This window comes from Mus musculus, chromosome 6, assembly GCF_000001635.26.
Source record: "Mus musculus strain C57BL/6J chromosome 6, GRCm38.p6 C57BL/6J".
Lineage (NCBI taxonomy): Eukaryota > Metazoa > Chordata > Mammalia > Rodentia > Muridae > Mus > Mus musculus.
In genome coordinates this window covers 90903389-90921408 of record NC_000072.6, presented here as the reverse complement: position 1 = coordinate 90921408, position 18020 = coordinate 90903389, and the positions used below count along the sequence as shown (strand labels likewise).

The 18020-nt window shown below is 45.5% G+C and overlaps 1 protein-coding gene and 1 pseudogene across 5 annotated transcripts in view; one reads left to right on the top strand and one right to left on the bottom strand.

The window, feature by feature from the left end:
• Iqsec1 (IQ motif and Sec7 domain 1) overlaps positions 1-18020 on the top strand; it is a 328885-nt gene that overhangs the window by 67072 nt on the left and 243793 nt on the right. The window lies entirely within an intron of this gene.
• Positions 14291-15845, bottom strand: Ppp1r2-ps2 (annotated as a pseudogene).

Below are 18020 nucleotides of genomic sequence, written 5' to 3'. Positions count from 1 at the left end.
AGGGCAGGAGGATTGTTGGATTTCTGGCTAGCAGCCTAGCTGAGGAAATGTTATAGATCAAGGGAATAAGGCTGAGCATGATTGAGGACACACACACACACACACAAACACACACACACACACACACACACACACACAAAAGAGAGAGAGAGAGAGAGAGAGAGAGAGAGAGAGAGAGAGAGTAGAATAAATATCTTTTGACACCCTGTGACCCTTTGCTTTTCTGAAGGAGTTTGAAGGAGTTCGAAGATAACCTTTGCAGTTGTCAACAAAGCTACCTCATGGACATCAGCTGGGACCTGGAAAGTGGATACTGCTGTTTTGATGTACATGGAACTCAGGCCAAAGGAGGTTATTCTGCTCATGCTAAAGAGTGCCACTAATTTAATCAGTGTGGCCTTCTTGATTCCATCAGGCTGCTGGCTCAGTCCTCCAGCAGGTCCTCAAAGCAGCCGTTTTGCATCTTGGCCAGTAGTTTATTTTGGAAACTTCCTTTCCCTAGATCAAAGATTTTGTCTTCGTTCTCTTAAGGCTCCTTTCTTGAGTGATTTGGGACCCTATCTTTAGGACTTTCTGTCACAGAGGGCATGCATCCTGCCCTGCTGGTGCAAGGGGAAGTGACAGCTGATTGAAGAGTCACCTTCTCTTTATTTGCCAGATGGTGAAAGGGGGCTGAGTTCCCACCATCTGCATTTCCCCTCCCCCAGCCTTTGCAGATCACAGCCAGCATCAGCAGTTATAAACAGTAGGTTTTCAGTCATTCTGCCAGTCCCCAAACATGAAGTAGAGCCTTCCCTCAGCTAGGCGCCCTGGGCGGGGGGTGGTGGTGGTGGTGGGTGGGTGGGTGGGTGGGTGGGTTGGGTGGGGCACAGTGTTCTGAGAGCTGTCATTCAGCCAAACCTAGGCCAATTCATACCGCATGGCTTTGAGACAACTAGATTGCAATGGCCCAGTCAACCAGCGTTTTGTAAAACCTGGATCACTGAGCTTAGTTACAGATAATAAGTTTCATTCTTGTTAGTCCTGGCAGAGACAAACATTGCTCCAGGATGACAGTGACTATGCTTCATGAGAGCCCAGAAAGCACTATATAGTCATAGACAAGCTCACCTGAGTCCTCAGATCTGCCTTGTGTAGACAGGTGCTACTGCAGCTGCTGTCCTTGTGGGGCCGTGTTTTACAGGGGCCACTTCCTGTCTCTCCAGACTTCTGGCAGAATTCCAGCCAAGGACTGGCAGTGAGAGGTCTCCTGCATGCGTGCCATGCAAGCTGTGACTTGGGCTTCTTTCTGGTTCCCAGAGAAGCAAGGGCCCATCAGGAGGGCCCAATTCCAACTTCAGGGCCTCAGCTCAAGTTCCCTGCCATGCTTCTGTGCCCTGCTGTGCTGGCTGTGTATTTAGAGGTAAAATGGGCTTTGGACCATCCCTGCATCAGTGTGCTTTGCATACCACTTATAAATCAAGACACAGGTCCTTAGCTGCTTCAGCTCACAGTCTGGGCGTGTTTAATATGATGCCTGGTGGAATTTGATTGGGTTTATAAGGATCTTTTATGGTCCCAAGCAACTCAGTGCACACCTTTAGTCCCACATCTGGGAAAGCAGAGGCAGATTTCTGTTAGTTTAAGACAGCCTGCTGTACATAGTGAGTTCCAGGCCAGCGAGGACTTTGTAGTGAGCTCCCCACCCCCTCTCAGTTTAAAGGAACTCTGGATAAAACCCACTGTGAGAGCAGATTGATTAGGAATGGGAGTAATCAGCTGGCCCTACAATTCATTTCGAATTGTTAGTGCAAGGACTCTTGGAGCTTTTAAAGCCCAAAGAAAGCAATAGTGCTAAAGATGTGCAGTGATGGAGATGGTGCAGTGCTGGCCCAGGGAAAGGGCAGTGGTGCAGGGGGATAGGACTGAGTTCCACTTCTGAGCTCCTCTTGATAGGAAACCTGGGTCTGTGCAGAAGGGAGAGAACAGTCATGCAGTCTCTGCAACGAATGCTGCTGGACACTTGGCTCTCTACTTGAAATAAATGGATTTAGATTCTTAGCTTAGGCTGTAAACCAAAACCTTAAAGTGTAACTGTAAACAAAAGAGCTAAAGAAGATAAAAGTACTTGCATGAAAACAGGAATGATTTTCATGACATGATACTTGACAAAAAATTTTTAGATATCACATCAAAAAAACATGAGCAACCAAAGAAAAGAGATAAATTAAGTTGGATTGTGCAAAGTCCAAACCTTCTGTGTCTCAAGAAATACTATTAAAAATTCCACAGAAAACAAAAACCCAAACCAAAAAACTATCAAGAAAGAGGGCAACTCTCCAAAGCTGAGATCAGGGGCACAGGACCAAGAGGTCTATGGAGTCTGTCACAGCAAAGGGCTCTGGGAGCTGGGAGCCACTGCCATCCTGGAGCCCTTCAGTTTCATGACTGCCACTGACCTGTGCAAAGGCTCCAGTTGAGAGTAGATTTGTAGGGTGATTTCTTGTGTCCTTAGTCTGAGATAGAGGTCTAGGGATGGAGCTCCTGATTGCCTCTGCCTCCTGCACTCTGGCTAGCTGCCAGGATCTATCTAGAGTACTTGGGCACTGCTGGTCTCCTTGGAAACTTCAACTTTTCACAAGAGCTGGTTTGTCTGGGATGCTGTAAAGTTCATTTGTTGTCATTGAAGTTTGCCAGGGGTGGGGCTGGAGTTAAGAGCACTGACTGTTCTTTCAGAGGATCTGGGTTCTATTCCCAGCACCCACACCACAGCTCACAACCAACTCCAATTTCAGGGAATCTGATGCCCCTTCTGGCCTTCTTAGATAAAGCACATACATGGTACACACACAGACACACACAGACACACAGATACACAGACATACACACACACACACACACACACACACACAAAACATCCATATACATAAATAAAGTTAAAAGATTAAACTGTATCATGCGTATATGGAATGTTCTCACCACCAGTCTTGTTGTTTATTCTTTTTAGTAGCTATGTTTTATTAAGACCTTTTCTGTATAAGACTGTTTCACAAATGGGAATCCTATGCTTTTGTTTAATTTGTGACACTCTTGATTAGAAAATGTGGTTACTCTGCCTTATAGACAAGCAGAAGGGGCTTGGAGAGGTTAAGGAACCTGTCCTTGGGTTTGCACAGGATTACCAGGGCAGAGCCTCATTTGTATTCCATATTGTGTGACTCCAAAGCCACTGCTTATTTTGACACACAAACCTGCAGGCACTCAGGAGAGTACAGGGTCCTGTGGGTGTCAGAGACTTCTGGTCATAGTGTAGGCTGTGAGCATTTAGAATAAGGGCAGTGTGATGGTGGCTTCCAGTATGGTAAATGCTTCCAGAAGATGAGTTTTAAGGACTGCACCAGTCACTAGGGGGTAAGATGAGAGAAAGGCATCCACAGGAGGAGGGTTGTTCAAGGGTAAGGTCTGGTACCCGAGTTTTGTGGAGCATAGCTACTGAGTGGATCCGGGTGGTGGCAAAGCCTGGGAGTGGTCTGGCCTTCATGGGATGTGTGTGTGTATTGGGGGATTAGTTCTTCTGGGGGATCATGGCAAGCTAAGGGGAGTGGTTTACTGTGGCACTGGTGGCTTTCCTAGAAGTAGAGGAGATGGCTGGGACTTGTTCCTAAAAGGAACGGTGGGGTATGGGTGCCTGAGAGACCCTGGATTCTGAGTCTACATCCTCATAAAACTGGCATAGGCCAGGAGAGATGGGGCCTGAGGGAACTTGGAGAGTGGAGCGAGGACCTCAGCAGGATAGTGCTTCCCTTACCCCTTGCGAACACTTTCCTTGGACTGCTGGGTTCTAGAACAGCACGATGAACAGCTTATTACCAGAAGGGCCTTCCTTACTCAGTGCTGTGGAGATGGTAAGTGAGGTCCATCACCACGAAGACAGAGGCTTCGTATTTCCCCATTTCCCCAGGCTGTTCTAGCACACAGTAATTAAGTTGGGGTATCCTGTTCTTCTGTCCCTCCCTCCCTCCCTTCCTCCCTTCCATTCTTGTACAGGAACTTCTTGAACCTAGAGGTCACAGAATCTTTCAGCAAGCTTTATCATGTACCTATTGGGTGCCAGACAGTATGGGAGCAAAGCATACATGTTTTCTGCTTTCTAGGGGACTCTCTTCTCTCCCTTCCCAGTGCCCAGCCTCAGATCATACCTGTCAGCACCTAGGAAAGTGATATTTGTTGAGTGACTCTTATCAGGAGAGAGGTATCTGGGGTCTTTCTATGGTATTAGTAGATTTAAGGCCTTCTCCCTTTTCATTAATCAGATAAGGAAACTTTCGGTTCCCAGCAGGCCAGACCCTCTACACATTCCCATAGACAACATATGTTTGCAGGACTTTGGGAACTACTGACTCTCTCTCTTCCTAGGAATGTCCCCATTTGGGTCAAAGCAAGGTGAATACACTGCATATTAGCTAAGGATACTGAATGCTCACTGAAATTACACACCAAGATGTTCCTGGAGAAATGAGGAAAAGATGCTGGCCCTTACCTTTAAGGCTTTACATGTTGTCTTGTTTCTGCTACAGCTTCTCTGGGTGAACTGGAGTTCTCTAGTTATTGGGGCCCCTAAAATACTAATGAGTCCCCTCTTCCCAAGGATGACACACAAGACAAGAAGCTTAGTGGCCTGGCATTTGCTATCTGTGTGCCTAGGAGTAGGTCTGGGACTCAAGGTTGGCTGTCTTTCTCATGGTGGCTCAGTGAGGTGAAGCAACTTCCCACATATAGATGTGTGCCAGATTAGCTTAGAGGCCAAACTAGAGGTTCCTGAAGGCATCCAAGGCCTTCATTAGGGCAACTTACATCAACTGAAAACTTATTATGTGCTGGTGTCTGACCTCCCAGTATCTCACTGGGTCCTCACAGCTGGAGGTATTATAGTAATTTACATTGTACTCACAGGGAAACATATCTGGGGATCAAAAACCACTAATGACATTGGGTGGAGTTGGGATACAAGCCCTGGGTGTTGGTCTCCAAGGCACATATTCATTCACTCAACAGCTTTTCTTGTCTTTCATGGGACTGAGGCTTCTGGAGGTGAAGTGACTGCTCAAGGCGACACACAGCATGTGTGTGATGTTGCTGCACCTCATGATCATCTACTGCAGGATATTAAGGAGAGTGTGGGTAATAGCCTCCTTCCATTCTGATGAGGGAAATGCGGAGAGAAGAGGGGAGGAGCATGGCTACAGGGACCATAAGAGGGAAACAGATGCAGACCTGGACTGAGGCTGCATCCAGCTCTGGGAACTGGAGCAAAGCTGCAGCATCCAATATTGGCCTGTGCTTCTAGACTGCATGTACCCAGTCTGAAAGGAGGAGTGAGTTGTGGCCTAGCACTTTAAAAAGCCCCAGGACACGAGATGTCCCAAGTCCTGTATACCAGGAGATCTTTGAGGGGTTGGCATGTCTAATAGGGAACAGGAACAGCAGTGAGCTTCTAGCAGACCCAGACCCTAGGGTCATGGAAGGCAAGAAGATCCTCAGGATGCCTCTGGTCAGCTAGAGTAGTACCTACTAATAAACAGCAGTCTGAACTGTCCAGAAGGGAAGGCCCAACACAGCCTGCACTAAGGAGGTAGTGTGCCTGCAGAAGCCTCATGGAATGGATCTGCAGCTGGTCAGCAAATACTGCCTGGCGCTTTGGACCCAAGGGAAGAAATTCATTACAGGAAACTGCAGCACAGGCACGTTTAATCTCTGCTAATTTAACCATATTAGCTAGAGAAAGGGAAGTGGAGGATGAGGCTAAGTAAGGGAGAGGGAGGGAGGGAGAGAGGGAGAAGGAGGGAGAGACGAGGGAGGGGGAGTGAGAGGGAGAGAAATAGAGGGGGGAAGGGAGAGGGAGTGAGGGAGGAGGAGGAGGACGAAGGGAAGAAGGGAGAGAGGGATGCAAGAGCAAGCACCTGAACATGTACAGCTGTTTCCACTTCTTACCTCATAGTGCCCAGTGTGAACTAGGGTCAGGCAACAGGAGCCACTTAAGTCAGAGTCCAGGATCTAAAGATACAAGTTTTGGCCCTTTGACACAAGCTGGTTGACTCTTCTGAGCTGCATCAAGGAGCAATAGCCATCTAACTTAGGACAGATGACATTGGAGACACCAAGCAGCTTGCATGTTGTTGAGTCTCTGTGTTTCTCACTCCAATCTGGGAGCTGCACCTTTGTAATCATACTCTTGCTGGAGCCACCTTGAGAACACCAGCCCGGGGATAATGTTTTTCCGCAGCAACTACCTTCACCCTAGCCACTGATCAAATGTGAACTGTGATAGGCCTGGTCTTGTTGCTCTGTGTGACTTGAGGCCTTTTCATCCTGGGCTGCCTATGAATCTTCTAAGGGAAAGACAGTGAGACTCAGAGGGTAGATCTTGCTGGCTCATAGATATAAAGCAAGATGATATCAGGGTCTGGGTATAACCACCTGCCTTGCTTCTGAAAATTCAGAAACTTGTAGCCATCCCTGGCGGGTGTCATGCATGAACTGACTTGGGGAAGTGTTGAACATGATCCATGCAGGAAATCATGAGCCAGGAGTCGAGCAAAAGCTGCATTTGTTGAGTTCAGGCTCAGACATGAGAGAAAGTGTCCTCAAGTGGGTCCTGAACCAAGGTTTTTCCAAATGAGTAGTAATGGGCACCATGTGCAGAGGTATGCTGCTGAAATCGTACACTGAGGGCCCATAGAGTTCTAGGTCCTGGGGTAGAGGCAGCACAGTGGCCAGATCCTAGACTGTGTCTGTGGGCCTCAGAACTACTGTTTATCCCCTCAGAGGGGAATTTCAGAGAGGCTACAAGAGAGGTGTCCCTCTTCACGTCATTTTCCAGCCATTCCTGCTCAGTTACTCGTTGAGTGCTGTCCTATCCTTGGTTAGCATATGGCATCTACTCACTTTATATTACTACATACAGTTGTACCCACCTCTCTTTACTATGCTTCTGTCTACCACAAACATTTGTCTAGACTTTAAACCCAAAAGGTTTGGCAAATGAATTGATTGGTAAGTCACAGAGAGATATCCTCGGTAGAAATATTTGTTTATTCATTTATTCATGGTGCATTTATTGGGCACCTGATGCCTGTCACTCTGGGGTACAGTGGTGAAAACATTCTCCTCTCTGGACCTTATGTCTTAGTAGAAGGCAAGAGAGGAGACAGCTGAGGTACAAAGACCACACAGGGATGTCCTGAGAGCGTGGCTTAGATACGGTCATCAGAGAGACTGCTGGGAAAGCCAGTGTTAGCACAGCGAGTGGCAGAAATAAGCATGAGAAGGGGCTAGACGAAGGGGTTCCAGAGGAAGGAGCAGCCACTGTGAATGCTGGGGAAGGAGTACTTGAGGAACATCCAAGAGGCTGATGTGGGCAGAGCAAGTATGGGGGACAGACCCAGATTGTGTTGAACTTTAATTTATGCAGAATGTGAAGGGAACCCATAGGCAGGTTGGAAGTAGGCGGTGACATTATCAAAGTGCTCTGTGGGATGGATCCTGGAGCAGAGTTGAAATGGCAACTGGAGGTAGGGCAGGCAAAAGGGAGGACATTCTTGTGACTAGATAGAGATGGTCAGGTTCGGGTCAGGGTGATGACTGTGCAGAGAAGAGGAACATGAATGATGGGTCTTAGGGATAAAGGTGCTAGAACTAGCTGATGGGGTTGGATGTGGCCCAGGAGGGAAAGAAACAGAGACTCTGAGGTTGGCTGGACTGGGTGGGGCATGGGATCAAGGCTTGGTTTGAGTAAGGTTTGTAGAGAGACATATAGGGTGCCAAGTGAAAGGATCAGATGAATGGCCATGCATACATGGCTTCACAGTAACTTAAATTGTAACAACAGGGGCTGCTACAGCTACGTCTACCTCTAGAAAACTTAGGTGGGGTTCTCTAATTACAGATTAGATACAGAAATACCAAAGCTTACCTGTTTGTCCACCCATAACCTCAGGGTCATGGTATAGATTCATCAGAGTTTGGGGTGTGTTGGTGACTCACTTCTGTCAGTGGTCCATGCCTGGCCCCATCATCTATTATGATGATATGCAAAAATGCCCGTGCATCTCAAAAGCTACATAATGTATCATGGGTCAAATGCATGTCATGTCAAGATGACATGAGATTTAAAGTTGATGTACTGGACCTCTGTGTAACTTGGGAATTTGGGTCTCAAACCTGTTGTAAATGGGCTGATTAGGAATCTTATGGTAATGGTTTGCAGTCACCCTGAGTATTGTGCCCCTCGCTGTTGGCCTTTCATTCCTGGGAGAGGGTCTGGGTGCTAGTCCCCAAGACTAAGCCTCGTGTTGAGCCTTGTTGCTTGTCCCAGCAGTGATAGATGAGCAAAGAAGCTATGCCAACCCCATTAGAGAACATGGAGCACCTGCACAGATCTGCCTTAACACGTGGGAGATGGAATAGGCCATGCAAATACGCTGGAGGAGAAAATAAAGCGAGTCAGAACGGGAGAAAGTTAAAGGGAAGGAAGGAGCAGAAATAAAGAGCCCAACATAGAATCTTGAATGTAGGGCAGCTTCTTTTTAGGAAATGAATGCTGAAATTTTTAGGAAGCATTATAATCTGGTAACTTTTTAAAAAAGCTAAACAGCATATAAACAAATGTTTGCTGAGTGTGTTCTTAATATTAACTTGAAATATGCAATATTGCTATTTTTATGAGTAAAAAATAGGTTATATTGTTGACAATATGATATGATTCACCGTAAAGATATTTTTCTGGAACATTTTAAATCTGATGCTAGCTAGGAGGGGATGGGGATGGATCATTGTAAGAAAGGAAAACACCACCTTGAAAAAAAAATCTGAAAGAACAGAAGGCATTCCTTCATAATTGTTTCACAGTCTAAGACAATTAAAAGGAACTTCAGTTGAGTAATTCAGAATAAGAAGATTTAAATAAAAATCAGGATGAGATGAATAGGAAGAGTAAAAACTGAAGGAAAAAACTTGCGGGTCAAAGCAGCTCTCTTCAGGAGTTCAGATATAAATTAGTAACAGCAACAGACAGAATATATAAGCAACAGAGAGAATATATGCTCCTGGGTAGCAGACAAGGAACAATCAGAAAGGAGGACAGTGCAGTGAGTGAAGCTGGGCTGGCTGAGTTGGGTGGGGAAAGCAGTCCACTTCCTCCAAAAGAAAGCACAGGTGACCTCAAGGGTCATAGTGCCCTGATGTGAGAATTGTTAGGGGACTGAAATGATCTGCTCCAGGAGAAACTGAGAAATAACCCTGCCTTCTGGATAAAATCCTCTACTTAAGACACGCAAGGCAAGATGTAGGCAGAAACGATACCTGCCAACTCCAAGGGCAGATAGAGCAGGCTGGTCTGCCCCCTGCCAACATTTTCAGAGAATGATGGAGATGTGTGTACAAGGCTGTGGGTGGTGGGGTGTCCCCAAGAACAACTCCCACGGCCTAGATTTGGTTTATGCATAAAAACAGCTAGCACACTTCATAGAGACTTGAAGAGAGGGAACTTTCTTGAAAAGTCTGCTTAAAAGTGAGACACATTTAGTTTGTAACTAAACCCAGATGCATATCTGGGAAGGGAGAAGAACTGGGCTTGAACTAGTTCAAATATTAAAATAGATGAAGAAGAAAATGAAGAACTTATATGTGTTTTAAAACATGAATGATGCACAAATGATGATGTGGCCACAAATTGGGTGGCTGGAGAGATGGCTCAGTGGTTAAGCACTGGCTGTTCTTCCAGAGGATGAAGATTTGGTTCCAAGCACCCACATGGTGGCTCATAACCATCAGTAACTCAAGTCCCAGGGGTTCAGACATCCTCTTCTGGACTCCTGGATACTGCATAGCAACCATGTGGTGCACAGACATTCAGGCAAAACACCTGTACACATAATATGAAAAAAATTTTTTAAAAGGAAAAAAATCAAGAAGTGATGGATCATGAATGACCCTGTGTTCTCTCCTTCTAAGTTTGGCATTTATACCTACTCTGTAGCTTCCACTCTGCAGATTTCCTTCCTTCAGCGTGATCACACTAGAGATCAAGCTTCCAGCTCATGAATATGTGGAGACAAGCAGCATCCAAACCACAGTAGAAGAAGGCAGGGGTGGATGAGTACACAGGTGGAAAAATATGTGGCTCGATAGAGAGAGATAGATGAATGGATGGAGGAATGGGTGGATGGATGAACAGATAGATGAAAGGAAGGATGGATTGAGAGGGATGTATGAGTGGATAGATCAAGGGGTAGGTGGATGCGGAGTGGATGGGTAGCTGGATAGTTAGATGGATGAATGAGGGAGGGAGGGATAGGTGGATGAGTGGGTAGAGGGGTAGATGGAGAGAGGATAGGTCAAGGCAGGAGTGAGCTCAGGCAGCATTTGGTACAGATGACAGACATGTTCAATTTGCATGACTGCCCTTTCATGACTGGGACATGTCCCTGAAAGTTTATAAGCAGACTTATGATTTTGTGATTGGGACAAGTGACCAAGGTAGTCTGTGGTATTCAAGTTCAGCTGGAAGTAGCTTAGAATGGTCCCTGGTGTTGTGCAGGGTCTGATTTTGAGATAAGTAATGTCTGCTTACTGCTAAAGGCTTACTATTCGAGACAGTGTCAGAAATGCGTGCTGGGCTAGTCCCCCGAGGAGAGAGGCAGTAGCTAGGAAGAGCAGGAGAGTAATTTCTGCAGAAAATTTATGACTAGGGTAGATCTGGGAGGTTAGAAAAGACTGGAGAGCTGGCCTGCCAAGCTGCTACTGAGTACCCAGCACAGCACAAATTGAGTTTCATAGCCAGGTGTCCTGTTCAACTTGCATAAAACTCCAGAAGACTGTTTCACAATTCCTCTGTAGATAGCAGGAAACTGAGGCTCAGTGTCCATTCCTCCTGCTCACTGTGGCCAGGCTGAGGAGCCTTCTCTTTAAACCGTATCCTGGGTAAGATGAAACCTGTTGCACATGTGTGAAAACTGTGGTTCATTGTGTGCTGAGGTAGCTACCAATCATGATTCGGTTGTTCTTCCTGGGTTTGGGATTCCAGGGTTGCTGGTGGACACAGCTGCTCATTTAAATATAGTGTTAGCTCTGCTGTGTCCCTGTAACGCCTCTGATGCTGGAGCTGCTTGCTGAGGCTTTCCTGTCCTACTCAGGTGATAGGGGCACCAGCTGTAACACCCAAGCCCTGCAGCTCCACATGAGTTTGTTAGATTGTGATCTTTCCTGACCAGCAAGGACTTACTGCTGTACCTTGTGAAGATGGAAAATGCCGACCTCCTCGCTTTTCCAGACTGGACAATACCCACACTGGAAGGGGTTTTATAAATTTGCAGAGCTGATGGGCAGGGCTTGCTGGAACTGCTTTGAAGGTGTTTTGGAGATGCTCTGAGCTCAGTCCAATGCTTAGCATAACCTAGACTCAGGCCATGGTACTTGAAAGGCTGATTCCAGGGTTGAAAGCTTGCCCAGACGCCCCCTGGCCCTCCCCCTGCCCCTGTTATCCCCTGTCATATCCCTTACTCCTGACTTAGGCCCAGAACACAGTAGGTACTTGGTAAATATAAGATGCAGAGGAGAGATCCTTTTGGAAGGTGGTACAACTTTTCTTGAAAGGAAGGCTTCTTGGGGTTTCCCTTGAAGAACATATACTTGAAGAGGATGTTGGGACCCCAACCCCTTCTTCTTTTCACTTTCTACTTCCTGGCTGCCATAATGTGAGCAACTTTGTTTAGTGAACACACACACACACACACACACACACTCTCACACACACACACTTCTGCAGACTGGCTGCAAGACCAGCAACCGTCTGATGAAACCGCCAAAACTGTGAGCCCAAATAGAGCTGGCTTTTTTTTTTTTTTAATTTTTAAAATACACGTGTGCATACCAATGTGGAGGTCAGGGAACAACATCAAATACTATTCATCATGTTTTAATTTATAAATTTTAGAAATTTATTTAAGACATTGTCTCATTGTAAAGCCCTGGCCGGCCTTGGAGCTTACATAGAGCAAGTTGGTTTCAAATTCACAGAGATCCACCTGCTGTCACCTCCTCCTCCTGCTCCTTTTCCTACTCCTCTTTCTTTCTTTTTCTTCAACTGGGTCTCTCACTGTCCTGGAGCTTATGGAGTAGGCTAAGCTGACTGGCCAAAGAACCCCAGGTACCTGCCTTGTCTCTGCCTACCCAGCCCCACTTTAAACTTGAAAAGTTGAACACTACCTACTAACTATTCTCTCTGTCTGTCTGTCTGTCTGTCTGTCTGTCTCTGTTGTCTGTCTGTCTGTCTGTCTGTCTCTCTGTCTCTCTCCTCCCCCCCCCAAGTTAGGTTTTGGGAAGATGGAGAGATGACTCAATGGCATAGAGATCTTGCTGTTCTACTGGAGTTAAGAAGTGTCCCTGTTAGGAAGCCCACAATCACCTCTAACTCCAGATTCAGGGGTTCCAGGGGATCCCATGTCTTTGGTTTCCATAAGCATTTGCACTCACACGTGCATACCCACATGCAGACACATTTCTACACAATTAAATCATTTAAGTTTTGAGGATTGAACTCATATCCTCATACTTGCAAGTCAATCACTTTATGGTCTGAGCCATCGCTCAGCCTACTTTTAAAGTTGATAGTCAGGTGTTTTGTTATGGTAATGTAAAGCTAACTAACACACAGCCATTTGTTTTTCATTTATTGATTGATACTTATTTATTCTTTGCTAGAAAATAGGTTCCATAACTTAATTTTAAACTTTATGAATTGTGTTGGTATAGATGAGTTTGTGCGGCAAGTTCATTTTGATGTTACTGTGGAGGTGGCTTCCCAGCTCCTGGTAGGGCCATCCTTTGTGTCCTGTGCTTATTCCCTGGGTTGAACCTGTGTTGACCAAGCATGAACATCTCTTTTTAGGGCAATGTGGAGTAGGGACATTTTGAGGCTAAGGTATCCTTGGAATCTGGGGGTACCCACTATTTGAACTGTATTTTGTTCATGTATGCAAAGAGAAGGGCCACAGGGGTCCTGGGAAACAAGCATTTATGCAAAGGGAAGTTTGATAAAGACACATTTTACAGAGCTGTGTGTGAGAAGGAAATTAATCAGGGTTGATGCAGTCCTCAAGGACCAGCAACAAATAGGGAAGAGAAATAATGGAAGTCAGGGAAGGGGCTGATGTTAAAGGCACACCCTGAGTGCTCTAGCTACAAGAGAGTACTTTTAATAGGGGCTACATGCAGAGGAGCACAGCTCCTCCCTGTCTGTCTCCCCTTTGTCTTTATTGCCTTCTACTGTGTCCTCTCCTGTCCAATTGAAATTGTTCAACCAGGAGAGGGAAAGCAAGAGTGATACACTCCGTGGAAGTCAGCCCCCTTCACCCTAAGACAGCTGGGCAGAAAGGACCTCCAAAGAATGAAGAGTACAGGCCTTAGGATTGTGGTAGCAAGTGGAGGTCATTGTGCTCTCAGCGATGTATGACTCACCAAGGACTCTCATAAACAGTCCTTACAATTGTTATGGGTCCCTCTATGCCCCTCACAGTAGGTGGCCAGCACAGACTTATTTTTATCTAAGCAATGAAACTTCCCAACTTAGTCAGTTTTGTAGTCTTAAGTACATTTACAGTGTTGTGTAACCATCTCCACCACCTATCTTTAGAACTTTCCCTAAACTGGAACTTCTCCCAGTGAGTCCTAACCTCTTCTCCAGCCCTGGTAGTCCCCATTTTGCTTTTATGGTTTGGCTACTATCTTAGTTAGGGTTTCTATTGCTGTGAAGACACCATGACCACAGCAACTATTTTTTTCTGTTTGTTTCATTTATTTATTTATTCACTTTACATTCCAATGACAGCTCCCTTCAGTTCCAACTTTACTCTTATAAAGGAAAACATTTAATTGGGTCTGGCATACAGTTCATAGGTTTAGTCCATTAACATCATGGCAGTGTACAGGCAGACATGTGCTATAGAGGTAATTGAGAGTTCTACATCTGGATCCACAAGCAGCAGGAAGGGAAACGTTGGGTATGACTTGAACATCTGCAATCCCAAGTCCATCCTTAGTGACACACTTCCTCCAAAAGGGCCACACCTACCCCCCAAAAGACATATCTCCTAATAATGCCACTCCCTAATAACCAAACATTCAAATATATGAGCCTATGGGAGCCATTTCTATTCAAACCTCCACAGATATGACACAGAAGTGTCAGCCCAAAAGGCTGCTGTATGCTATAACCTCCAATTCTAATTGTTCAAATGTGAGGCTTTTATTTATCTTTTTTTTTTCAGTGCAACTTTAACCTGGACATTTATTTGTGTATTTATTTGGGGTGGGAATGGGGGAAACCAGTTTGGATAAAAAGATTTTATTCCTTTCGAGCACAAAGAAAATCAACAGGAATTTTAAAGGTCATTGATCAGAAAATGAACAAAACTTCTTAGAAACCTTTTCAATTAGCCAAAACAAGGTAAAGATAAAAGTTCAATTCTTTCAGCCTAAATATTTATCCATCTATATATCCCACTTTGTGAATAGGCTTTTGATTAAAAGAAGAAATGACATCAAACTACCCCCAAACATTTTATAAGAGGTACCACCATCTAGAAGTGACAAAAATAAATTAGTTTCCCCCATGATATTTAATCTCTAAAGCATAAAAAGCTATATAATATCTTATACAAATTAACCAGTGTTTTCACAAAAGTAAAGCAGTTTTGGACTACTAACAGTACACTGTACTTGTGGTGAAATATGAGGCACAAGAATATATGTATTAATTAGGCATTTTCCATCTACTCAGTCTCTATGGTCTTAATTCTTGGCAATATATAACTGGTGTGTATTCTGGTACATAAGTCACGATTGTAGAGAACAAGAAGCAGTGTAGTATAGTAAAAAGGTTTGTATTTGACAACGACCGCATTGCTGAACATGTTTCTTTTATGAACTTTGTGATTTGTGTTGCAGATGGTCACTTGTAGTAGATCCTTGACTTGACTCTTCAACATTCATGCTGTCTCCATCTGCAGTCTCTGCCATTTCTTCATCTTCATCATCATCATGTAGGTCTTTTGAAATTAACTGTCTGGCTAACTTAATATTGAGTCCTTCATTGTAATGAAGCTTCCTTTTCATTTCAAACTGCCGCTTCTTTTCTCGCTCCTCAGGGGAGAGGTCATTATCTTCCTCTCCACCACTTTCTTGCTCCCGAGTCCAATACTTTGGCTCTGAGCCTTCAGCAGCAGCTAATTTCTTAGCTAAGATATCTGGAGTCATGACTTCATTGCCTTCTGAATCACTATAGGCGTCTTCATCGTCACCTATCATATTGTGATATGGGGTGTTTGGCTCGTCTATTTTCATCAAGCCATAGTCTTTGTCAGCGGGATGATATGTTGCCAGGATGTTCATTTCATCCCACTTCTGAGACTTCTTACTCAGTTCCTCTTCCACGATCGGGCGGGGCTGTTCGGCCCAGGGCACCACGGGGCGGGGGGGGGGGGGGGGGGAGCCGCAGAGGTCTTGTTCTTCAGGATTCCCTTGATGGGCCGGTGCGAGGCCGTCGAGGCCGCCATGGCCGGTCGCTCCGGCTGCCGGCTCAGGGTCGCTGCTGGCGTGGGGTCCCGGAGGAGAAGGGATGGGCGCTGCAGAGACCCTCCAGGCAGCCGTGGAGCCCAGGCCAGGCTAAAGCAGCCGCACCCGCTGCCGCGGAAACCACGACCTGCGTCTCCGTCACGACACAATGACCGCAACGCCACAGCCGACACCGCGCGGCGGGCGGCCCTTCGCCGCCGGCAAAGTAGCCCGCGGCCCGCAGAGGAGGCCGGCCTAGTCTTATCTTTATTTTTATTTATGTTTGTGTAGGGGTGAATATGCGTGTGTGTGTGTGTGTGTGTGTGTGTGTGTGTGCAACAGGCTATTCCTCTTCACCCTCAAGTTTCTAGTTCCATCTCTCTTCATAATACTCAATGTGCTCCACTTCTCTTTCTCTCCCACCTGATCACCACTTATTCACACATTGTGGTGGTTCCTGCTGCACACTGACCATGTGGCTGGCTGGGTGGCTGGCAGGCCCCGAGATAGCATCCTCCACCTAAGCTGCATGACATGGTGGCAAACAGGTGTCTATAGCCCGCTGTGCACTGGAGGGCAGGTCTGTGGATGGCATGGCAGTCCACAGGCCTCTGTGTGTCTTCCTTCTTCCTTGTTGCACTGCTTGGATTTGATTTGATTTTTATGAGTCCTAGGCCTAAGACAAGTTTGGCCACCAAGCTAGGATGAACAAAGGACTATTGTCTGCTCTGCCCCTGACTGATATAAGAATCACACCACCAACTTCCCCATTTGTCTTGACTAGTAAGATATTTAAGTTTTGTGTGTGTGTGTGTGTGTGTGTGTGTGTGTGTGTGTACTGGTATATGTGTGAATGTGTACACACTTGCTTGTGGAGGCCAGAAGTGACTGTTGAGTGTCTTCTGTGATCACTCTATCTTATATTTTTGAGACAGGGTGTCTTATTGAACTTGGCCCTCATCATTTTGGATAGACTAGCTAGCCATTGATCTTCAAGGATGTACTTGTCTCTGCCCCTCCCAGTGCTGGGGGTACACATGTGTGCTTTCATACCCAACTTTTATGTGGGCTCTGGGAATTTGAACTCAGGTCTTCCTCATACTTGTGCAGCATGTTGCATGTGCTTTACCAACTTAGTCATCTTGCCGCCCCTAGGATTTTGATGTAACAAAGTTCCTCAAAAAGTCATAACACTTATGACTGCAAATGAGTTCTTAGCAACAGGAATGTGTGATATAGAGAGGCTGAAATCATGAGTTAGTGGGTATGCATTGCTGTGATATTTAAATATTTAGACTCCATTTAGATTTTATGGAATTCTGGGAAAGTAAATATTACCCTGTCGACAAAACTTGAACGAACACACACACACACACACACACACACACACACACACACACACACACACACACTGCTGCTTCCCTTCAAGATGCTGAAAGCTGTGACTGTGACAAGCATAGGGCATCTTATTACATCAGCCTCCCCATTGTCTCCTCTCCTAGATCCTTTTCCAGTCAGTAGACAGGAATGACTCATGGAGCTCAGGACTAATCACTGATGAAGTGGAAGCTCCACAGCTCAAGTTTAAGCTTCAGACACTTTGATTCCTAACCATGAAGCCTTGAGCAAGCACACAGCTTCACTGAGAATCAACAACCTGTCCCCCACCCACCCACCCAATAAGCCCAAGAATAGTCAGTCTCCTCTCCCATGCTCACCATGCAGATGTGATGAGGTGACTCTTAGGCTGTACCCCAGAGGTAAGTCCACATGGCTTCTTGCTACTGAAGTGTTAAAATAAGGACTCTAGAAACCAGGACAGTGCTCTTGACTTGATTTCCTCCTCATCTTACTGACACTTCTGGCATATGTCATGCCCTTCTATAGTTACCTCAGCAGCTTTCCATCTGTTATCTTTGTTAGCCCAAGATATCATAGTCTTTATCTATAATAGTTGATTTCTTGTTGTGCTGACTAAAGTGACTCAGTTTGAGGATATACTGGGAGAGGTATACTGCTGAGAACATCTCTGTCTGTGGTGTCAGGAGTGTGGTCATATTTTGTCTACAATCATGAGGTAGGCATGAAGACTAGTGCCCAGCTCATTTTTTCCTTCTTATTCATCTGGGACTCTAGCCCATGGGGTGCTACCTATATTCATTATAGGTCTTCTGTTTTTATTTAAACCTTGCTAGAAAAAGCCTCATAGATACACTCAGAGGTGTGTTTCCATGGTGATTCTAAATCCAGTTAAGTTGACAATGTGCTTTAGCAATCACAAGTACCTTTATCAACTTGACACCCAGACACATCATGTGAAACCATAGTATTTTAACTTTTGCTCCTAAAATATAATTTTTGTCTCATAATGAAAAATGCACTTATTCCATTTGTAAAAGTTCCATTGTCTTTAGCAGTACCAGCACTGTTTA